The sequence below is a fragment of the Camelus bactrianus genome, chromosome X, assembly GCF_048773025.1.
Source record: "Camelus bactrianus isolate YW-2024 breed Bactrian camel chromosome X, ASM4877302v1, whole genome shotgun sequence".
NCBI classification, from domain to species: Eukaryota; Metazoa; Chordata; class Mammalia; order Artiodactyla; family Camelidae; genus Camelus; species Camelus bactrianus.
In genome coordinates, this window is record NC_133575.1 from 75192026 (window position 1) to 75216943 (window position 24918).

General features: G+C 36.9%; 1 long non-coding RNA gene and 1 other non-coding gene across 3 annotated transcripts in view; one reads left to right on the forward strand and one right to left on the reverse strand.

Annotated features, from left to right (window-relative positions):
* LOC141576355 (uncharacterized) overlaps window positions 1–24918 on the forward strand; it is a 309969-nt gene that overhangs the window by 167046 nt on the left and 118005 nt on the right. For both annotated transcript variants that reach the window (XR_012504705.1, XR_012504706.1), the window contains exon 3: window positions 9827–9864. This is a non-coding gene — a long non-coding RNA (uncharacterized LOC141576355). The remainder of the gene's footprint in view (window positions 1–9826; window positions 9865–24918) is intronic.
* LOC123615701 (U6 spliceosomal RNA) lies at window positions 7221–7327 on the reverse strand. Its single transcript, XR_006723377.1, has one exon. It is a non-coding gene; the product is annotated as a U6 spliceosomal RNA (small nuclear RNA).

Consider the following 24918-nt stretch of genomic DNA (forward strand, 5'->3'; position numbering starts at 1 on the left):
CCACCGGAGCTGCAACAATGCAGAATAACAATATCACCTATCCAAGCTGTCCCAACAGTGCCAGGGGACAGGAGCTGAAGCCAGAAGTCTGGGCAGCAAGACTGCCGGCCTGCTAATTAGGAAACCGGGACTTTGTTTCTGACTCAGCTGCTGACTCGCTGACTCACTCTGCTGTCAGCAAGTCATTTTGTCTCCCTTGGCATTATCATCGGTACAAAGGAGATAATGATTCCTGCCTCCTTGGATATGTTGATGATTAATACATATGCAAAGGCTCGAAAAAAGTGGGAGGAAAATGCCTTAAAATTCAAGGTATAGCAAAGACAGTGTTTCTCTGGAAATAATGACAGTTTGTTTTAATCTTGTGGATAAAATAGTATCAAGCCATCACCACAGAAAACTCTCATGTACTAATTTCAAAGATTTCTTTGTTAGTGGGTGGGTACTGAAATTTAACGAGGGGGCCACTGGCCCAGAAAGTTTTCTGTCTTCTGGGTTTGTCAAGATGTCAGCCGGCTAACATGGAAACTTATTTGCAATGTAGGAAAGAACTTTGGGGCATTACGTTTCTGATGAGAGGAGTTCAATCATTAATCAGCTCTAAATATCACTACAAAGAATAAGCTTCATTTTAATCAAATTGATTTCTCTCCAGGTCTACAGAACACAGCCATGTCAGCTCAAAGAAAAACCTAGTACCTTTCGGGAGGGCCAGGTCATTAAATCCACTTCTAAGCTCCGTTTCAGCTTTATGGAGCCTGTCACCAATTCATGGACACTTTCCCTGTATCCTTCTGGCCAAAAAGGAAATACGCCATTCATTCCATTTATTCCTACATTCATTAGTTAAGTCATATTTTTGAGCACCTACTATGTTGCAAGCACAGTGTTGAGGACACATTATTAAGATGGACATGGCCTTGTCCTCATGGGGTTTACCAGGCTAGCAAAGAGAAGGCATAAACTAGATTTATGAGTATATTTTACGTGTGGAAGAAAGAAGAATAAACATTTCTGACTCAGAAAGCAGATGGTGGTAGTATCATTATTCCTAATTGTAACAGAACAGGACCCTATGGGGGTACTGTATACCTAGGTTATAATATCTGATGCACATTTCCTGAGTTGTTTTACACATGCTAAAACCACCACCAAAATGGAAGAAATTAACTACTTCATGACCATAAGCATGTAGCCCCAGACCTTCTGGTGCCTAAGGATTGAGCACCATCAACCAGTCAGAGAATCATGCGCGAGCTGGTCCCATGCCCTGGGACGCCCCTCCCTCACCTGGCCTTTAAGAATGCTTTGCTAAAAACTGCTTCAGGGAGTTCGAGGGTTTTGGAGCCCAAGCCATCTATTCTCCTTGCTTGGCCATGCAATAAACCTTTCTCTGCTGCAAACTCTGACGTTTCAGTTTGTTTGGTCTCACTGTGCATCGGGCACAGTAACATAATTACTCCCTGGCCCCTTCCTTGTAAGAGGAGTTAGTATCCTTGCTGGTTTCCATATGACTTGCAGTACCTTTCTGGGAAGGAGGTATGCTTCCTTGCCCCATTGACAGCTGGTTTGGCCATATTATTTGCTTTGACTAAACAAATATGAGCACAACTGACAGTATGCCATGCCTAAGGAAAAGCTCTAAAGAGCTATCATGTGGTTTTATAAGCTCTCTTGCCTCCCCTCTGTCATAACAGTAGTGGGATCAGATTGGAGGCTGCTTCTCAGCCTGGATCCCAGAAGGAAGAAGTCACGTGTAGCAGCACAAGCCTTGCTGCCAGCCCGCAGCTAACATGTAAAACAAGCAAGAAATAAACCTTCATCATTAGAAATCACTGAGGTTCTTGGGTCATTTGTTACCACAGCAAAGCTAACCAATACAGAGTTGTTTGTTTGTTTGGTTTTTTTTTTTTTAGAAGTGTAATTGATTTACAATGTTGTGTTAGTTTCTGGTGTATAGCACAGTGATTTAGTTATATATATATATATATATATATATATATATATATATATATATATATATATATATATATTCTTTTTCATTATAGGCTATTACAAGATATTGAATGTAGTTCTCTGTGGTATGCATTAGGACCTTGTTATTTATTTTATGTATAGTAGTGTGCATCTGTTAATTCCAAACTCCCAATTTATCCCTCTATCCCTCCTTTCCACCTTTGTAACCATGTTTGTTTTCTATGTCTGTGAGTCTGTCTGTGTTTTGTAAATAAGTTTATATGTATCTTTTTTTTTAAGATTTCACATGTAAGTGATATCATGATATTTGTCTTTTTCTGTCTGACTTAGAATGATAATCTCCATCCATGTTGTTTCAAATGGCATTATTTTATTCTATTGCATAGCTGAGTAATATCCCATTGTATAAATATACCACAACTTCTTTATCCAGTTGTCTGTCGATGGACATTTAGGTTGCTTCCATGTCTTGGCTGTTGTAAATAGTGCTTCTGTGAACACTGAGGTGCATGTATCTTTTCAAATCAGAGTTTTCTCTGCAAGTTTTTCATTCTTAAAGCTGACCAGTCCTGAATAATTTGGACATTTCAGTCTACACAGAAGGGCAATCTTCTCCCCATTTCTGTCTCTAGTTGGATCAGGTTACTTTCACTAAGTGAAATGAGCAGTGCCTCAACCCAACTTTGGTTTCTTCTCAAGCACTGTGAGAAGTTCTTTATTCCCATGAGACAATATAAGATACATTCACTTGTTTTCCAACTCAAACACTTCTATTTTTTCAAAGAAATGAGTGGTAAAATTGATAATGCATCTTTTTATGAAGAGAATTGTCATGAAACAAAATGCATGCTGGTTTGTGAAAAATGAGCCATTTCAAGGAGGATGGTGTAACCTGAAGTAAGAAGGCAAATCATTAAGGGAGTAAAATTTGGAAAAGATCTTATATGTTTTATAATGAAATTTTTCTTTCCACAGTAGTCCTGATGAAGTAAAATATATTTTAGGCCTAGAGTGGTAAACTACATTATAACTTTTTTTCTGGATTGGCCCTTATTATAGAATATTATAGAACATTATTCAATGTTAGAACTGGAGGAAACTTTAGAAATTACCTTAACTCAATCCTTTCATTTCATGATGAAAAAATTTTGATGGGAGGAAATTAAGTTGCTTAACTTAAAGTTACACAGTGGTCTGTGGCAAAGCTGGGATTCCAGAGCCAGGCCTGATTTTAAACAGCTCTTTGTAGGAAACCAGCCTCATCAGGAAATCCCTTTGTCTTGTCTCTTTTTAGTGGAGCTATATCGTAAGTAACCTTGAACCAGGCACCCCAATGCTCTACTCATCTCTGACCCAAGCACACCTTTTAAATTTTTTGATCTCATAATCCCTTGCCCAATCTGTTGGTTCTTTCTGTAGATCAAAGAAGTAAAAATGAATAAGTAATTAATAGGTGACCAGATCTCTTCCCTAACTTCCCCCTTAGTATTCTCTGAAACAAACTGTGTGAACAGGATCACGAGGAGTCAACAAGCTTGCACGCAGTGGGGGATGGCGATGACTCTGACCCCCCTATCTCAGTGATTAACTGAGATTACTTCCCCTTTTCCCTTTAAAATCTTTTATGGCTGAGCAGAATCTTTGGAGTCGGTTTTTGGGGGACATGAGTCTACCTTCTCCCCAGATTGTTGGCATGCTGATAGAAAGAACCTTTGCTTTCTACCAACAATTGCCTCTTGGTATTAATTTTTGAGCGGCGAGCAGCTGGACATAAGTTTGGTAACATGCTGCCTCCAAGTGCACTGTCTTGGTCACAGAGCCTCATACTTGAGAGCATATAAAAATAATTGTACTATGTGTCAGCATCATGCTAAACATTTTAATACTAAACACTTATGTACATTGACAACATTAAATGGGAATTTAATCCCACTGAGTTCTCAAAATAGCGCATTTTACCAATGAGTGAACAGAATAATGAGGTTGCCTCACCAGCTCAAGAACACACAGTAAATAACTGATTCAGGATTTGAATCTGGTCATTCTAGCTCTAGAGTTAAGTTTTCTAAGCCACTGTATTCTCTTGCTTTTTTACTACAGAGAAAAGAAAAGGCTATAATTTTGAGGTGAGGGAATGACTGGATACAGAATCAGCAATCACAAGCAGTTATTTTAAAAAATCAGCACTTTTACAAAAGGATCTGTAGTCTTAATTTCACCTGTAAAATATTATGCAGAATTTAGTAAGCTCCTGAGGGGCCCTGGGACCCAGTTTTAAAGGCTCTGGCCTAGTTTACTCCCACAGGGCACTGAACAGACAATGGTAAATTACATGGAACTGGCAAGGGCAAATTCCCCCAGAGCCCAGCAGCTCCCTATCCCAGAAGGAGCTGCACTATAAGCATATTCTGAGTGTCACCATCCTCTAAATGCTTTCAGTAAGCAACATAAAACATTTAGCAGGCATTTGTAAGGGAGCAGAATTACTAGGTCATGGAAATTCTGTGGAAACTTTGTGAATTTTTCCTTACACTCTCTGCCCCTTAGGCTGCCTTTGAAGTCACAGCCCACCTGAAGGGGAGGTGCTGAAGGCTTAGTCTCAATTCACATTTTAACAAAGGTTTCCACTTCCTGGGGGTTCTTTGGCCCAGAGGACTCTTCCTAAACACTCCTGCCATGCCTTGGAATGAAACGTTAATGGATATTTACTCATGAAATGACTCGGTAACTCAGGCAGTTGGAAATGTTTCATTTGACTTGGCCTAAGTATCATTAACACGATTGTGCAGAATAAGTGAAGAAGAAAATGTAGGTTGATGGTAAAACCCTTCAAGTATGCCTTTTCCCCATTATCCAGGTAAGGATAGATCAGAAACTGTCAACGTGAATGGCACCATTTTATCACCCTTGTGCTTTTCCAACTTGCTTGCTTTATTCTCTGGAGAGCTATATTCAAGTTCCATGACAACTGCTGATCCTTCTTGGCAACTACCCTTGTGCCTGAGCAATATACACACAGGTTAGCATGGCCTGCACTGTACGACAGATTGCATGAAGCTGTTGGGTGGTTAAGACTATGAACTTTAGGGTCTGAGGTACCTGGGTTTAATTCCTGGCCTTGTCCTTGAGTAATTTTCTGAGCAAATCAGTTAACCTGTCTAAGCCCTTTCTTCTTCTGTACAATGGAGGAAGAAATAATACCTTCATCCCCCAAAATTGCTAATGAATTTAACAGATATCTTTTAAAGATTTTTATTGAAGTGTAGTTGATTTATAATGTTAGTTTCAGGTGTACAGCAAAGTGATTCAGTTATTCATATACGTATATATATTTTTTTTTTCTTTTCAGATTCTTTTCCATTATATGTTATTACAAGAAATTGAATATAGTTCCCTGTGCTGTACAGTAGGTTAATTTAACAAATATTTGAGAGCCTACTTTTTACCACTTGCACAGATAATAAACAAAAAGACATAAATAAGGAAGTGATGTAGGGTTAAAAGATGAAAATGATATGGAAAAATAAATCACAGAACAGGGTAAGGGGATGGGTAGTGCTGGGTTAAGAGTGTGGAGGAGAGAATTTTTCTTTAAGTTGGATGGTTGGGGTAGGCTTCAGATGAATAATGGCCTTTACTTGGAATGGAAAAGCGGGACATGTGGGTACTGAGAAGAGGAGTGACATGATCAACCTTACATTTAAAGGGATAAGTTTGGCTTCTGTGTTAGAAACACATTGTAAAGGGGCAAGAGGAGAAAGAAGGAAATCAGTGAAAAGGCTAGGTACGAGATGGTGGTGGCCCAGAACATCAGAACAGAGTGGTAATGGTGGATATGGTGAGAAATTGTCAGATTCTAGATTCTTTTATAGGCAAGGGATAAGATATGCCCTGTGAGAGGAAGAGACAGATTAGAGGAAGACCCTGAGTATTTCAGCCTGAGCAACTGGAAGGATGGAATTGCTGTCCAATGGGATGGAGAAAGCAGGTGCATGCGTGAGGAGAAAGGCCAGCAGTTGAATGTGGTGGGAATTGAGTTTGAGATGTCTGTTAGGCATCTAAGGGGAGAAGTTGAGTACACACTTGGCTATATGAGTCTGGAGTTCAGGAAAGAAGGCTGAGGTTACAAATTTGGGATATTATGAGGGTTAAATGAGGTAATGTATATAAAGCACTAAAACCAGTATGAAACACATAGTAAGAACTCAATATGTATTTGAGTCAACGTGTCTAATCATAATAGCAACACTTAGTAGGCTTCATAGATGTGTATGAAGCAGCCAAAGAAGAACACTTGTGGCCACTGTGTATGTGGGTGATTTTTGAGAGTGCAACACAGGGAGTAACCATAATGTAATTTTTCCTTCTAAAATCAATTTTATCAGTTGATGATTTTTTTCATTTCACAAATAGTTGTTAAGAAATAAATAGGGCTGTTTGAAGCCCAAACCCAAATCCCTGTTCCAGGATTATTGCTGTCTGCTTCCTACCCAGAGGATTCAAACAAAATTTCATTGATTTTGTTTGAAGTTTGTTTTTATAAAAAGGCAATACATTCAGTCAAAAGTTCAAAAACCAAAGCCATATAAGAGAGAAGGTACATTGAGAAGTCTTGCTTCCAGCCCTGTTCCTCTCCATTCCCTCTACTCTATAGTCGAGAGTTGGCAAGCTTTCTGTAAAAGCCCAAGTAATAAATATTTTAGGTATGCAAGCCATGTGGTCTCTATTGCAATTACTCGTTCTGTCATTGCAGTGGAAAAGCAGCCGCAGACAATACAGAAACAAATGGTTTGGCTGTGTTCCAACAAAACTTTATAAAAATAGGCAGCCGGCCTACTAGCTATAATTCTCTATCTCTGCTATAGATAATCATCTTCATTAGTTTATTCTGTTTTTTCATGCAAATGCAAGCAAAGATGAATATGTATTCTCATGCCCCCTTCTTCTACAAGTTAAACTCAGGTATACCACTGTTCCATATCTTGAAACAGTGTTTTTTAATTATGTATTTTGAGTATTTTTCTATTATCAGTACCTAGAGAACATCCTCATTTTTGTCTGTCTGCATTGTAAATACTTCATTTCATATGTGTGAAAGTATATGTGAAGGATAGATTTCTAGACTTGAAATTGCCAGATCAAGGGGTAAAGACATTTGCAACTTTGGAAGATATTGCTGGATTCGCTGTTATAGGGATTTTACCATTTTCACTTTCAGCACAATATATGAAAGTGCCTGTTTTAAAATTATGAAATGCTTCATGAATTGGTATGTCATCCTTGTGCATAGGCCATGTTAATCTTCTCTGAATCATTCCAATTATACTATATGTGTGGCCGAATTGAGCACCATGAAGTCATTTTTAATTTAGTAATGGATGAATGCTTTTGGGTGGCATACAGCCAAAGACAGGGAAAACTATAAAACTCCTCTTTCAGTTTAGCCTGGAGATAAGAGAGAGAAAAGGTTTTTCTGGACAGCAGCAGGCTTTTTTTTTTTCTTCAGAGTGCTGATTGGAGGGGAGCCACATCACCACCTTAAGGTCCAGCAATATATGCATCTGTGTGCACTAGCTAATGGTGACATCAGTGGCCAGAGTGGTGGAAAGAGTTAATGAAGATCCTAACTTTTGAGCAATCGTACATAAAGATAGAGTTCTCTGGTGATTGTAGCCAACAGGGACTGCAGTAGGATTCTGCCCGAAACAAGGAATGATGCGGAGCTGGTTAACAGAAGAGGGGATCTGGTTGGGATCAAGTAAAACATAATTTTAAAATAATAAAAAGAGCCAATATGTATTAAGCAGAGTTATGGGCCAGGCACTTTATCAAGTTATATATTACTTGTCACAATAACCTTATGAAGTAGGTATTTCATTGGATGTCATTATATTTATTTTACAGATTTTTAAACCAAGGCAACTTGCTCAATGTCATATGCCTTGTAAGTGCTGAATTGGGATCTGATCCCTGCAGCCCTGATCTACTGGGCTGTATTGACTTGCTGTCTGTGTAGGGGAATAATTTCAGAATTAGTTCAGGAAAGAAAAGTAGACTCTTCATAGGATATAGACTTATGCAAATATAATTTTTCTTGTCTTTCAGAAGAAGTCAGTCAGATACTAAGAAAGGTTTCAGGGTGAGGTTTCAGGGTGGGTGGGGTATAGCCCAGTGGTAGAGCGCATGCTTAGTATGCAGGAGGTCCTGGGTTCAATCTCCAGTACCTCTATTAAAAATAAAATAAAAAATTTTAAAAAGAAGGAGGTTTCTAAAATGATAATTGCAGTTAACATTCTGGCACCCAAAGGGGTCAGAGTAGGTCTGTGGTACCCCTTGAATGATGGGTCCTTGTTAGTTACAGGTGCCACTGGCTATGCCAGCCCTTGGAACTTTGGAGATAATACTTGGGAGTTTTTTCAAGAAAAAACTTCCCACAGTTCAGAGAGTTTGCTGACCTGGCTTAGAGACTGACATCTTGGAATGTTACTCAGAAAACTTCAAGTTTTGTCCTTTGTTTGCTTATGCTGGTTCCTTTTCATTTGGCTGCTGAGCAGTAGCTTTAGACAGCCACTGGGCATCAGCTTCACCTTAGCTGAGGATGATGACCCGAGCCTGGATCTCTGGCCCCTGAGATGCAGCAACTGGTTTAGCCGCCAGCCAGGAAGAGTTGCTTGAGCTGTGGTAAACTCAAATGAAGTGGCTTCAATTGTAGCTATATCCACTCTATATTTTCACAGCCAAATTTGGGGATAAGCATTTTTTTAAATCTTCCAAGGTCAATTTATAAACGGTCATAGATAATTCATTGAATATAATGCTAAATGTTTCTCCTCTGCACAGAGAAAATAATGTTCCCTGAATGCAGCTGGGGATGGGGGAACTCTATTCTGCGCTATCATTCACTCTCTACTTCAGTTGGCTGTGTAATCCACTTTCATTGGGATTGAAAAAAAAGCAGAAATGTTGGCCAAATGAGGAATCATTGGGCCCCTTCCTGGGGAATCTAGAGCAAAGCATTTTCTCTGCTTTTTTCCCACCCCCAAATTGCAAAGCACTGCCTGTTTTGCAATTCTGGTGTCCAGGTTTGATCTCATGATTAGGGAATTAGGCTAAAGAATAAAAAAGTGTTTTTTTAAGAGACTATAAAACTGCTTTTAAGTGAGCATTTATTATGTGTCTCCCTCTATTAAGTACATTTTATATATATTATCTCATTGAATTATCCTAATAATCCTATGAGGCAAGTCCCATTCTTGTTGGGGGGGGTGGTAATTAGGTTTGTTTATTTATTTATTTTAATGATGGTGCTGGGGATTGAACCCAGGACCTCATGCATGCTAAGCACACACTCTACCACTGAGCTATACCCTCCCCAAAAGGCAGGTCCAATTCTACCCCAACTTTACAGGTGAGGACAGTAACTCAAAAATTTGTTCATAGATTTGAACTTGTCAGATTCCAAAGTTTGTAACCATAATGACTAAGCTATACTGAAGTCTCTGTAAATATTATAATTTGTATAAGAAATTTAATGAATATCTTCTTCATTTTCTAGATTGCTGCAGAAGTCATGCAGATATTTTTTAAGTTCACACAATTAAAGCTTGCTAGTATCCCTCCCTCAAGTGGCTGAAAGAAATGGAGCTTTCTTGAATAATTTTCAACTGAATACCCTTTCCTCCCATCTTCTCTTGTAGGTTGGCTATATAGAAAAGTGATATGATGGAAATAAAGTATAAAATTTTAGAATGTTATTTTAAATCTCAGAATTTAGAAGAAAATATGTAGTTGAGCCATTAGGGTTGTAAGTGGAGTCCACTACTGACATCAGCTTATGTCTCATTTGCAGCACCTGCAGTGGGGCAGAGGAGCAAGACAGTTGTCCTGGTGAGTCAAAAAAAAGTATTTCGGGATTTTGACATGAAGACATTTTTTTAATAGTAAGTTGAACCCGTGAAATTGTCATTTTGGTTGGTCACAATGGATAAATATTAGCAATTTCATATGTTTCAATATACTAGAAGGGGATGCCCTGCAAGTAATCAGAGCTCAATACAGAGGGAGAGATAAGGTGACGAGTTTGAGCAGGTGGTCAATGTCTTTGTCCAGAGAGACCTGTGCTAGACCAGTATGCACGTGGGCTGAGTATTCAGACAGTTTGGTGGTGATCTCTCTGCTGATTATAGGATAGAGACTCTGAATTTGCTGCCCTTTTGGAAAGACATTTTTTGGCTGGCATATGTGTTCTGCTTTCAAGACTCTTAAGGGAGATCATAAAGAGCTTTATTGATTATAGCACATATTAAGCATGTCTTGAAGCAAATTTGAATATTCCATGTAGTTGAACCCTTGACATGTGTCTACTTGGGGAAAGTTAAGCCCTGCATATAAATAAATACAGACCTAAGTTTTTCTGTTAACCACTCCCAGCCTCTTCTTTATTTCCATCAAGTTCTTATTGCAGGTTATAGTTATTTCTTTTGTCTGTTTTCTGTTTACTTGCTGCATAGATAGTAGCTATAGGAGGATAAATATATAGCCTTTTTTTTACACTACTGTATCACCAGCCACTAGTAATATGCCTGCCAGTCAATAAATATTTGATGAGTGGATGACTGAATGAATGAATTCTTTTTAATGGCTACATAGTATTGCATTGCAAGGATGTAACTAAACCCAATAGATAGATACTAAGTCATTGTAAGTTATATGAACATTCTGTATATATAATTTTGCATCTTTTTCAGATTGTTTACTTATGATAGCATCTTCAGAGGGGACTTTTTTGGGATTAAAATATGCATTTTAAGGCTTATGATTCATTTTGTTAAAATGCCTTTACATATTTTACTATTTTTATACTTCACTAACCACGTTTGTATGAGAGAGCCCATTTTCCCCATACAATCATCAACATTAGGTATTATTAATTCTTTTTAATCTTTGTTAATCTGCTTCAGGAAAAATAGCATTTTGTATTATTTTGCATAATTTTGTCACTAGTGAAGGTATGCTGTTTTACTCATGTGATTTTAGCCATTTGTACTTCTTTTTTGAAGTGCTTATTAATGCCCTTTGTCTATTTTTCTGTTATGGACTTAAGATATTTCCTATTAATTTTTGAGGATTTTAAAATATTTAGGTCACTAATCATTTACCATCTGTGTTGCAAATATTTTCCCTATTTATCCTTTTAAAAAAGTTTGTTTTGATGTTTAAGTTATAGCTATGTGTTTATAATGTAATCATATTTATTTATTCTTTCATTTCTGATTTCTAGCTTTTGTGTCATGTTTAGATTGCCTATATTTACTCCAAGATTACACATGTATTCATTTATGTTTTCACCCAGAGTTTATTTAAATTGTTTATTCATCAGTGATTTATTCTAGTATAAAGGGGTAGGTATTGATCTATTTTTTTGTCCGTGGTCAGCCAATTGTTCCAGCATGTTTTCTGCGGTCATTTGTATTACCACACTGATCCTATGGGTGTATCCAATGTTAAAATATGGGCTTTGGAGTCTGAAATGAATTTAAATCTCAGCTCCACCAATTACTTTTTGTGATACTTTGAGTGAATCACGTAAGCACTCCAACCTTTAGTTCTAGGGTGAACAGTCATCCCAGTTTGACAGTGATTGAGGGGTATCCAGGGATTCTGGATTTGAAGTGCTAAAATTGGAACAGTCGTGAACAAACTAAAATGGTTGGCCATGAGAGGTTTTTCTTTTGTATAAATAAGATATAGCATTATCTAGCTAAAATAACTTGAGGATTAAAAGAGATATAACAAAACAAAATTTCTACTGAATAGGAGAAAATATTTGCAAATTATATGACTAATAAGGGATTAATAACCAATATATATAAACAGCTCATACAACTCAACATCCAAAAAACAAACTATCAGATTTAAAATTGAGCAGAAGACCTGAATAGACATTTCTCCAAGGAAGACATACAGATGGCCAACAGGCACATGAAAGGATGCTCAACATAGGTAGTCATCAGAGAAATACAAATAAAATCACAATGAGACATCACCTCACACCTATCATTTAAAAGTCTACAAATAACAAATGTTGGCGAGGATGTGGAGAAAAGGGAACCCTAGTACATCGTTCTTGGGATTATAAATTGGTGCAGCCACTATGAAAAGCAACATGGAGGTTCCCCAAAGAACTAAAAATAGAACAACCATATGACCAGGCAATTCCACTACTGGTTATAAAGCTGAAGAAAATGAATACTCTAATACAAAAAGATACATGCATTCCAATGTTCATGGCATCATTATTTACAATAGCTAAGATATAGTAGCAGCCTAACCTACAAATAGATGAGTGAGTTAAGAAGATATTGTATATATATATAAACAATGGAATATTACTTAGCCATAAAATGAATTATATTCTGCCATTTGCAACAATGTGGATGGACTTAGAGAGTATTATGCTTAGTGAAATAAATCAGGCAAAGAAAGACAAATACTATGTTGTCACTTATATGTGGAATCTAAAAAATAAGAAAATGAATATATATATAACAAAACAGAAGCAAATTCACAGACATTAATAATATACTAGTGGTTACCAGCGTGGAGAGGGAAGAGGAGAGGGGAGAGATGTAAGTATGGGATTAAGAGACACAAGCTATTATGTATAAAATAAAATAAAATAAATAAGCAACAAGGATATATTGTACAGTACAGGTAAATACAGAGATTATTTTTAAGCACTTTAAGTGGAGTATAATCTATAAAAATATTGAATCACACTTGTACATCTGAAACTAATATATTGTTAATCAACTATACCTCTATATAAAAAAATGAAGAAAGTCTTTCTTATTGCTTTGTCCCCTAAATTGCACTTCTAGAAAATTATCATGAATAAATAACCAGAGCTATGCACAAAGATGTAGATGAATATTTATCTAAGTCTTGTTTATGCTAGCAGAAAATTGGAAAGAACCTACATGCCTAACATAGGGAATGGCTAAATAGCTTATAATACATGCATACTGTAAACTCCTATGCAGCCATTTAAAGAAATACCTTAAGACAAAATTTAATAACATGTAAAGTATTTACAATATATAAATAATTTTAAAAGAAAATTGTAACAATTATGCACAGTGTAATTCTAATTTTTATAATACATATATGTACATGAACATATATAATCCATTTTATATAATACATAGGTATATGTATATATACCTGTTGAATGATAGGAAATATATATACACAGAATGTAAACATTGATTATCTCTGGATTGTGGTCTTATAGTTGATGTCTCATCATTGTGTCTCTATTTAAAAAATTAATTTTGAAATCAGAATATGGTATTCAAAATTCACTAATGCCTGTGTTGTTCCTTTTTCTTTGCCTTAGAGATAATCAGAATTTTCAGTGTGTGAAACCTTCACAAATTTTTTTGCATATCATATCTTATTACAGTTGTTTGTTTTCTTGACTTGTCACCTTACTGCAATTGGAACTTGGTTAAATCATCTCTGTAGATTCATAGTCGATCACAGGAAGCATATGGTAGATGCTTCATCAGTGTCTGATGAATGAATTGAAAGATTAGTGAGTGAATGAATGCATGTCTGAATATTAAGGCCAGTTTTACTCTTGGGCCCTATTTTATCTTAGATTACAATGAAACTTCAAAGTACAATGTTTTTATTATTTATAAAGACATAATTCAGGGTTGGCATAGGAATCTGTACCTTATTTTAGTGATGTTTCCTTAATTTTTTCTTGATTGTTTCACAGTATTTTACCTGACATTATAGCTACCGATAAATATGTTGTTTCTAAAATATTACTTTTTAGGTTAAAACTGGCTGATTTTAACAATTGCTGCAAAAGAATTTAGATAGTTCCATTAAGTTTCAATTCCCTGTTTTTCTATCTTGTCATTTTTTTCCTCTTTCTGTTCATATAGATAATGTAAAGCAAATGTGTACAGTATGAAGATACATTCTAGTTTAGTGCAGTTTTTATGTCTAGGTTTCTGCCTAGATGAGCCCTCTATAACTAGTTTGGTGACAAAAATGTTTGTGTATGTGTGTGTGTGTGTCTGTGTGTAGGAAGAGGGGAAAATCCTATAGGTAATTATTCAAACCTTGTGATACACAATAAAATTGACAATGGAGTGGCATTCTTCTTCAAACTTTAAATAATCATTATTAAGTGACCATTTCACTTTCCTTCTGATACTGTATTTGATATTTCTTCATTGTAGAATATGTCTGTGTGTATACATTTTAATAAAAATAAAGTCATTTTGTTTTTATACCTGGATGGCAGCTTTTGGATTTTTATTCCTTGGGCAGAAATGCTATTTTTTAAAATGAATTGCCAATTATAAGACAAGTATCTTAATGAAATGCATAAAAAATCTGGTGTTTTCTGGCCAGAAATGTGCTTATAGTTTGAAAAAAGACAAATTCTGTCTTCAGCAACTAATTTACTTCTTTTTTTGTACTCCAAATTACACATTATTTCTTTTCAATCCATTATGAGAATGAATTGAGGAAGCCTAGTGTCCTGAGAAAGAGTGGGATTTTTATTTTTGTTTTGATAGGAACATGGGTATTAAAAGATAAGATTTAAGATGGCAACATGATTAGAAACAGCAACATCCTAAAGAAAGAGAACTTCGGTTGCAAGGAATATAGTCATGTAAATGGTACTTTGTATTGATTCACAGAATGATTTCAGTTTTTTCAATGTGTGATAGTAGTCCTGATTTTAATACTTCACTTTTAACCTGAGCATTTATCACCTACGTTTGCAGTTCTTATAAATAAATTTGACAGTATTGCAACTATAAAAGCTGGGCTTTCCAATTGGAACTAAACTAATACCAAACAAAAAAAAAATAACATAATAAGTGAACAATTAAAATGCTTCTTTCAATTCATTTGTGATTGGAGTGGCCAAGATGGCGGAGTAAGAAGACCCTGAACTCACCTCCTATGGGTACAACCGAAATGGCAACTGTTTACAGAACAACTGTCAATGAGAATGAACAGAAGACTAACAGAGAAGATATTCTGCAACTAAAGATATAAAGAAGGAACCACAAGGGGATGGGTAGGAGGGGCAGAGACTCCCAATAGTCAAGACCCAAACCACTGTGTAAGCAACCCACAAACAGGAGAATAATTCCCTCCTTCAGCTCGTATTTGTTTCCTTCTTTAAATTTTAGACTCCACTTCTCTGGGCAGGACATGCTGGCTTTCCAATCCCTTACTTCTGGTATACCGTCTCACAGGTCTCTTGATCATTGGCTTCCTCTTAGCTTTACTTCTTTCACTAACAGTTAAAATGGTCTCACATTTCAACTATATTATTTCCAGCTGTCTTCATCTTCTGTTGACCTTATCCTGCCAATTGCCAACTCTGCAACATTTCGATTTTCTCTTCCCCTGCTTCAGGGCTGTAGAGTTCTACTGGAGGAAAACACATACCATTTTAGATTGGATCCATTACAGATTTATGATCAACTTCAGCTGTCAAGACAGCTAAACAATTCTTTTACTCATTCCTAATTGGTTCCCTTTCCTGTACCCAACAATAACTGTTGTAAGCCTTACCAATTTCATTAAGATCCCTGCTCTTTCAGCCCTTCCTTTTAGCAGAGGGTTTAGCAGCCTACCTCAGTGGTATTCTTCAACATCCCTTCCCTAGCCTTCAAATATATGTGTGTTTTCACATCTACATGCCTCATTTAATTTTGTCTCAGAGGAAGATGTGCCCTGGCTCTCTTCCAAAGACAACCTGTCAACGGTGCTCTTGAACTCATAATCTCCATTTTCACCAGGATTTTATTTAATCCGTTCTCTTTTCCCCATATGTCTAATCTCTTTCCTTCTCTCCCTCTCTCTCTTCTATCTCTTCTGTTCCCTCTTTGTTTCCCTTACCTTCCCTCCCCACCTCTCTGTCTCTCTCTCTCTCTGCATTTTCTCCTAATCAGTCTCTGTATGCACTTGTCTGTGATGACAGTTACAGTCAAGGACCAGAAAGAAAATCTCTCCTAGTCCTTACTTCTCTCATCAGCTGTTAGCCAATTCCTCTCCTTCAACATACAGATTTCTTGCAAAAGTGGTCTATGCTCACTACTCTACTTCTTTACCCTCATTTACTCCTTTTCTTATTCTCTTGTGGTTTCTGCCATTATAACTGTCAAAAATGCTCTTGAATAGTGGCATTTATTTAACATTTACTGAGTATCAGGCATGATTTAGGTGTTGGAGATAGAGCCATGGATAAGACAAAGTCCGTGCTTTCACTGAGCTTACATTCTGAAGGAGGGAGACAGACAATAAACAAATAAATAGTGCCACAGACACATGCCACAAGGGAAAAAATAATGTAAGATAAGATAGAGAATGAGTGGAAGAGGGCTATTTAGATTGAATGAGAAGGGAACGCCTCTTTGAGAAGATGGGGTTTGAGTTGAACCCTGAATAATGAGAAGAAACTCATCATGTGAAAGCCTGGGAGAAAAATACTCTGAAATTGGGAACAGCCAGGGGACAGGCCAGTATAACCATGGCATAAAAAGCAAGGGCAAACTCAAATTCAAAGACACCTGCACCCCAATGTTCATAGCAGCACTATTTACAATAGCCAAGACATGGAAACAACCTAAATGTCCATCGACAGATGACTGGGTAAAGAAGTTGTGGTATATTTATAAAATGGAATACTACTCAACGTAAAAAATAAAATAATTCCATTTGCAGCAACAGGGATGGACCTGGAGATTGTCATTCTAAGTGAAGTAAGCCAGAAAGAGAAAGAAAAATACCATATGATATCACTCATATGTGGAATCTAAAAAGAAGGAAAAAAAAGACACTAATGAACTAATCTACAAAACAGAAACAGATTCATAGACATAGTAAACAATCTTATGGTTACCAAGAGGAAAGGGGGTTGGATAGGATAAATTTAGGGGTGTGAGATTTGTGAATATTAACTACTATATATAAAAATAGATTTAAAAAATCTTCTGTATAGCACAGGAAATATATTCTGTATCTTATAATAACCTTTAAAGAAAAACAATATGAAAATGAATATATGTATATATATGTATGACTGGGACATTATGCTGTATACTGGAGACTGATACATTGTAACTGACTATACTTCAATTAAAAAAAAGCAAGGGCAAGAGTGGTAGGAATTGATGTTGGAAAGATAGGTAAAGGTCAGATCAGGTAGGTCCTGAGGGTCTGGTGAATACTTTGGATTGTTCTAGATATGATGAGAAACTATTGGAGAGTCAAGAAATTACATGATCTGACTTGCCTTTGTGAAAAAGATCACTCTGTCTGATGGATAATTGACCATAAGAGGGTAGGAATGGAAACAAGGAGACCAATTAGTAGTAGGCTGTTGGCAGTAGTATTGGGGAGACATGGAGGTGTACTGAGTACCTTTTCACTTCTGTGCCTTTGTTCATGCATTTCTTTCTGTTTGGTGAACTCTGATTCATGGTTCATAATTCAACTCAACTATTACCTCTTTGGAAAGCCTCTTCCAATCCCCAACCACTGTCCACTAGATGGAGTTAGTTGCTTCTTTATTTGGGTTCATATTGTTCCTATGACTTTTATTATAGCACATACTTAGCAGAGTGGTTACATGTACAAACTCTGGAGTTAGGTTGTTTGAAATGAAACCCCACCTTTACCCCTACTGTGAGGTGAGTTGTGTCACCTCAAATACATATGTTGGAATCCAAACCCACAGTACCTCAGATTATGATATTACTTGGGAATAGCATTGTTGTAGAAATAATTACATACAATGAAGTCTTACTGCAATAGGGTTGGCCCCTAATCAAATGACTAATGACCTTATAAAAAAGGGAAATTTGGACAAAGACATGCTCAAAGGGAGAACACCACATGAAGATGAAGGCAAGGATGGGCGATGCTTCTAGAAACTAAGGAATGCCAAAGATTGCCAGCAAACTACCAGAAGTTAAGAGAGAAGCATGAAACAGATGTCTTTCTCACAGCCCACAGAAACGACCAGCCTCACCAACACCTTGATCTCAAATTTCTAGCCTCCAGAACTGTGAGACAAATTTCTATTGTTCTAAGTGAACCCTTTGTGGTACTTTGTCCCTGCAGCCGTAGAGAACTGATTGATTTTGGTGCTGTTGTCAAAATGTGACTTTGGAGCTGGGTAATGGGTAGAGGGTAGAAGAGTTTTGAGGCTCTTGATGGAAGTAGCCTAGATTGCCTTGAAGAGATTGTTGATAGAAATATGGATGTTCAAGGAGAGTCTGATGAGGATTCAGAAAGAAGAGATTTGTAGAGAAAACTCCTATTGTCTTAGAGAATACATATATCATCATGGACAGAATGTGGCTAGAGAAATGAATGGTAAAGATACTTCTGGTGAGATCTCAGGTATAAATGAGGAACATGTTATTGGAAACTGGAAGGAAGAAAATCCTTATTCTCAAGTTGCAGAGAACGGGGCTGGATTTTCTTTTGTTGGATGGGAAGTAGAACTTACAAGTGATGAACCTAGATGTTTAGCTGATGAGATTCCTATGCAAAGTGTTGAAAGAGTTGCCTGATTCCTCCTTGCCACTTATAGTATAATGTGAGAGGAAAGGGACAGATGGAAGAAGAAAATATTAAGCAAGAAGGAACCAGAACTTGAAGATTTGAAAAATCCTCAGCCTATTCATATTACCAAGAAAAAGAAAAAGAAAAAGAAAAAGCATACTTTGGAAAACCATTAAGGGAGTACCTGGACAGTCATTTGCTAAAGAGATTAGGTGTATGCCTTTTGTATCCAGTCACCATCTCAGGAGTAATGTTACCAGCTTGGACAGAAGGTAACAGAGGGGAGGAAATGAAGGAAGATTGTTGGACTTCTGGGATTATATAGGAAGGCAATGGGTCTATAAAGATATTCAGCTGAAAACTGTTACCCTTCAGCAAAAGGACCCTCAAGGTGGTTCAGACACCAGCTTGGTTCCATGGGACAGGAGGCGGAGCCAAAACCCTAGTAGGACAGAGTGTCAAGCCAAAGAGGATTATTCTTAAGTCTTAAAAGCTAGTGGAATTTACCCTGCTAGGTTTTGGACTTGCTGGGGATTTGTGACCCCCTTTTCCCTTTTGATTTCTCCCTTTTGGAATGGGAAGGTCTATCCTGAGCCTGTCCCACCATTGTATTTTGGGAATAGACAACCTGTTATCTGGTTTGACAGGTTCACAGATGGAGAGGAATTTTGCCCCAGGATGAATCTTACCCCAAGTCTCACCCATACCTGATTTAGATGATACCTGAATGAGTTTTTTGACTTCCAGTTGATACTGGAATGGGTTAAGACTTTTGGGGATGTAGGAATGTGGTAGATATATTTTCCTTGTGAGGACATGAGTGTTTGAGGGCTAGAGGGTTATGAGTTAAATTGTGTCCCTGAAATTCATATGTTGAAGTCCTAACCCCCAGTGCCTGAGAATGTGGCCTTATTTGGTAACAGAGTCATTGCAGATGGAGTTAGTTAAGGTGAGATCATACTGAAGTGGGGTAGGCCCCCTGTTGGAGGAGGTCATTAAGGAGAGGTGACTGCCTGTTGACCCACTAGTTGGACCTGGGCAATTGGAGGCTCCTTAACCCTTCCCCTGTCCTTGGAATGTATGTTCTGCCCACCATTCCTGTGCTAGGAGCCATTTCAAGAATGCAACCTTGAAAGAATAATGTGTTGTTGAGACCATTTGGACTGGGTATGTGACAACACCGTTAAGGCCTCTATATAAACTTTTAAGATTCTGGCTGGTAGACACAGAGATCTACTTGTCTTGTGACCCCTGCAAGACAAACTTCATTTGTAAGTTTCCTTGCTTGTTAAAAATGCCACCTAGCAACGTGGGGTGGTCTAACTCTTGCCTTCCAAGTATGGGGGTTGGTCTCCAGTTTCACCCAGGGAACGCCCAAGGCTGCAAACCAAAAGTCCCTAATCTAGTGTGACTGGTGTATTTATTATAAAAAGGGGGACATCTGGACACAGACATACATACAGGGAGAGCAGCACGTGGAGATGAAGGCAGAAAGTGGGGTGCCACAGCAGAAGTCAAGGAAGGCCAAAGATAACGAGACCACGAGATACCAGAAGAGAGGTGTGAATCCAAATTCTTGCTCACAGTACTCATAAGGAACCAACCCTACTGATACATTGGTCTCAGAATCTCACCTCCAGAACTGTGTGACACTACATCTTTATTTTTCTAAGCCATCCAATTTGTGGTACTTTGTTATGGCAGTGTTAGCCAACTAATACAACCCCTGGCTAGCTGTGAGACTCCCCATACTTCAGTTTCTCCATCTATAAACAGGCAATAACAATCATATTACTTGTGTTTTAGAATAGTGTCTGGCACATTTCCATTTGCCACTGAGTAATAACTGTTATTCTTCAACCAACTAGAAGTTCCCAGACGGCAGGTGTTATATTTTATTTACCTTTGAGTACTAAGGAATTAACTAAATACCTGGCACAGAATAGAAGCTTAATACTTGTTTGTTGAATGAATTCAGGTTCCTGGTTTTAGCATGAGGAATAAAGCTTTTTAGAATTCTGGGGTCTAGAGATCTTGGATCTTAGATTTTATTTCTGGTGCCTGTTGATAAAAATATTATCAGTATTATTCAGATTGTGGTGAATAACTTGGTAGCTAGTCTACAGTTAAGCTGCCACGTATCTCTCCAAATCTCAGTTTATTTATCCACTAGATGAGATCCTTGAGCTTTAGGTGATCTCTAAGTCCCTTCTAATTTCAAAATTCTGCAAGTCTAGGTCCCTGAGTATAATTTAGGAAGGCAGTGCATTTGAGGAGTGAATTATATTCTATCATTAAAGGAATAATGAAATATCTCACAAATCAACAAGGAGGCACTTTCAGGGAATGAGGACTTAGTTTGGCAGGGCTCATAGTGCACTTTTCCTGCATCATTAAAACGAATAAGACCTTATGTGCCTATGTAAATAATCTAAATGGTTCTACTTTTCCACAAACCATTCAAAGACAAGCTTCCCAGAAATGTTCCTTTTTTCACCCCTGGAGTGATTATTAATAACAATGACAAGCCCTGACATTTTTTATCCATGAGAAAACTTTATGATTCAACTCAAGATGTTTTCTTTTTTTTTTAATTTTGTCATTTCAAGAATGTTTTATTTATTTTTTAAAACATTTTTTATTGGTTTATAATCATTTTACAATGTTGTGTCAAATTCCAGTGTTCAGCACAATTTTTCAGTTATACATGAACATATATATATTCATTGTCACATTTTTTTCTCTGTGAGCTACCATAAGATTTTGTGTATATTTCCCTGTGCTATACAGTATAATCTTGTTTATCTATTCTACAATTTTGAGTCAACTCAAGATGTTTTCTAGTCAAGACGATTGAAACTGCACTTAGGCTGAAGTCAGGGATAGTTGAATTCACTCACACTGATCTGAACAATAACAAGAAAATTTAAAAAGTGATCTTCAAGCTCTAGTTTGCATCAGAAATACTGGAAAGTGTCTTAAAAATGTTTTTTTCAAATGAAGTATAGTCAATTTACAATGTTGTGTTAATTTCTGGTGCATAGTGTAGTGACTCATTTATACATATGTATATATTCCTTTGCATATTCTTTTTCATTATAGGCCACTACATGATATTGAATATAGTTCCCTGTGCTACACAGTGAGACCTTGTTGTTTATCTAATTAATTAATTAATTAATTAATTAATTATTGAAGTATAGTAGGTTTACAATGTGTTAATTTCTGGCGTACAGCATAGTGATTCATTTATACACATATGTATTCCTTTTCATATTCTTTTTCATTATACGCCACTACAAGGTATTGAATATAGTTCCCTGTGCTATACACTAGGACCTTGTTGTTTACTTGTTTTAAATTGTTTAAGGAACTTTCTGTCCACTCACTGCCAGATTCTGATTCAACAAGTCTGAGGGGAGGAGTGGCTGTGAAGTTGCATTTTTAATAAGCGTCTCCAGTGATTACTATATAGGTGGTCTTTCAACCATACACTGAGAAACACTGGTGTCATGTACTTATATGAGAGCTCTAAAATGGATATAAAACTATTTTTTTTAAGAAAGCTATATTAAATCTTAAATTAGAAAAATTAACTATTTAAAACTGGACCTACAGCATTTATTACAAAATACCTAAATACTAAGCTTTTAGAGAAAACAGGTGACTTGGTATAATTTTGAAAGCTAAAAAATCATTAGTACATATTCCCATTAATAATATTATTCAAAGACCTTGATTAGCATGGATCACATAGCCATTTTAAATTTCAATTTTCTGGTCTGCTGGTCCTTTCGAAGAAGGATAAGCCTTCTCCCCTCTTTATCTCTGCCTAAGCATATTAATTTGTGAACCACTATGAATTATGTCAATTGAAATTTAAATAAAAGTCAGGTATTGGTCAGCTTTACTGTAGTGATAAACAGCCCCCAAATTGCAGGGCTGATTTCTTGTTCATGTTCTATGTTGGCTGTAGGTCACTGTGGCTCTGCTTGACTCTACTGCATAGGTTCCTAATTCTCAGACCTTAGCTCAAAGAGCAGTCCTTACACACGCCATTCTCATGGCAAGGGCAGTAGCAAGGGGCAGAGCCAAGCATATAATCACATTTAAAGCCTCTTCTAGGACATGTCTACCCATATTCCATTGACTAAAGCATTCAGTTGACCAAAGCACATCATATGGCCGCCCCTGATACCTGGGTGGCGAAGTACACTTTACCTACAAGTAGGCTTTGCAAGTTACAGGGTGAGTGTGGGAATGTACAACTCTGTTACAGGGGAGGAAGTGAATAGATGTGAACGATTTGATTATATAACAGCCGGTTCAAACTACTGTTTCTCTTTGAAGGAATCGTCTATTTCCATAGAATATAGTTCAAACAAAATCTGTTTTGATAATATCAGAAAATTTTTAAATTGAAATGTAAATTTTTAATGGTCAAATGTTACTATTTTTTTATATACATATAAATGATGCCTTGGTTTGGTATGCTGCCATTGACTTCTCTTCCTTTTAACTTTGTGAACTCCATTAAGTTTTTTTTTTTTTTTATGGCGGTACTAGGAATTGAATCCAGAGCCTCGTGCATGCTAAGCATGCGCTCCACCACTGAGTTATACCCTCAACCCTCCATTAAATTCTTTTTTAAAAACCTTAAAATTTTTTTTGTTTTATTAAAGTACAGTCAGTTAGTTACAATGTGTCAATTTCTGGTGTACAGCATAATGTTTCAGTCATATATATACATACATATATTCATTTTCATAATAGGTTGCTACAAGATATTGAATGTATTTCTCCATGCTACCTCCATTAAATTCTTAATCACATCCTCAGTGTCTAGCCCAGTGCCTGACCACACAGTTGAAGCTCAGTAGATGATTACTGAGTGAATAAATGAATGCTAAAGGTGGCCTGAATTAACAGAGTACAAAGTAAAGAATGTAGTAGAGGTATAGTTTGGATGTATACTTTAAAAGATCTCTGAGACTTCACTGGCTGCTTACTTCCTTTACTGTTTACTGCTGAAATCAGATTTTTCTTGAAGTGCCCAGAGGGTAGGACAATAGATGAAAAGATTAAGGGATTCAGTAGTTAGTTATCTTGATTCAATTTCTCTTGGGAAAGTCATGCTAGATTTGTTTCAAGGAATAAACTCAGAAACCATGCCTTCTTGATCTTGATCTCCATAGCACCTTGCAAGATGCCTGGTGCACAGCAGGTGCTCAGTAAAAGCATGCTGTTAATTTGAGGTGTTTCTTATATCATTAGGCCACAAAAGATCAACTATTTTTTTTCCACTGTTTTTCTTAAAACCTCTCTCCACATCCCCTAATCTCTGAAGACAAGCCTCTGTGAACTGGAGAACACAAACTCCTATATACCCTTATACCTACTCACTGTCCAAAAATCACTGTTTTGGATAAGGTTTCTGTACCCCAATACTCTTTCCTCTCAGGGCCAATTCGAATTCTTTTTACATCAGATTTCCTGTGAAGGAGACAAGATGGGTGGCCAGAGAGTTTTTAATTCCCACGTGTTTAAGGATCATAGTTTTGAGGGACTGACTTTCTGCGCCAATATTCCCAGGTTATTCGCCCTCCCATGAAGCTCATGCTTAGCCCCTCCTGCAAAGAAAGAACCGGGGATAGTTGACCCTTCAGCTGAAAATAACCAAAATGTGTCTGAATTTGCAGTGGACACACATGATTTAGAATTCTCTAGGACTTCCAATATCCAGTCAGCCTAGTGGTTTTCTAGACACATAGGACTTCTGGGGAAGAAATAAATAATTCTTCACTTTAACTTAACTTTTTCTTTCTTCCCAGTAATTTTTATTTTAAAAGGATCCCTGCAGAGTTAGGCATAGCAACTATGCATTGACTTTAAAAGCTTATTAGCTACTTGTTTCAAACTAGCTTTTTTTTCTATTGATTTTTTTAAATTGAATTATAGTCAGTTTACAATGTTGTATCAATTTCTGGTGTACAGCATAATGTTTTAGTCATACACATACATGCATATATTCCTTTTCATATTCTTTTTCATTAGAGGTTATTACAAGATACTGAATATAGTTCCCTGTGCTATACAGTAGAAACTTGTTTATTTTATATCAAACTAGCTTTTGTTATTTGTTTATTTAGTTTAGGGGCTCAAGACTTTGGTTAGACATGCTATTAGTTTCAAATTTAATTATAGGAATGTTTGTTTTACTGGTAAACTATCCTTTTATCAATTTGTAAGGGATGGCGTATGAGTTAGAAATATTGTGAAAGAAATAAGATCACTGTATTTGAAGTCATGCAATATTCTAAATGCTGT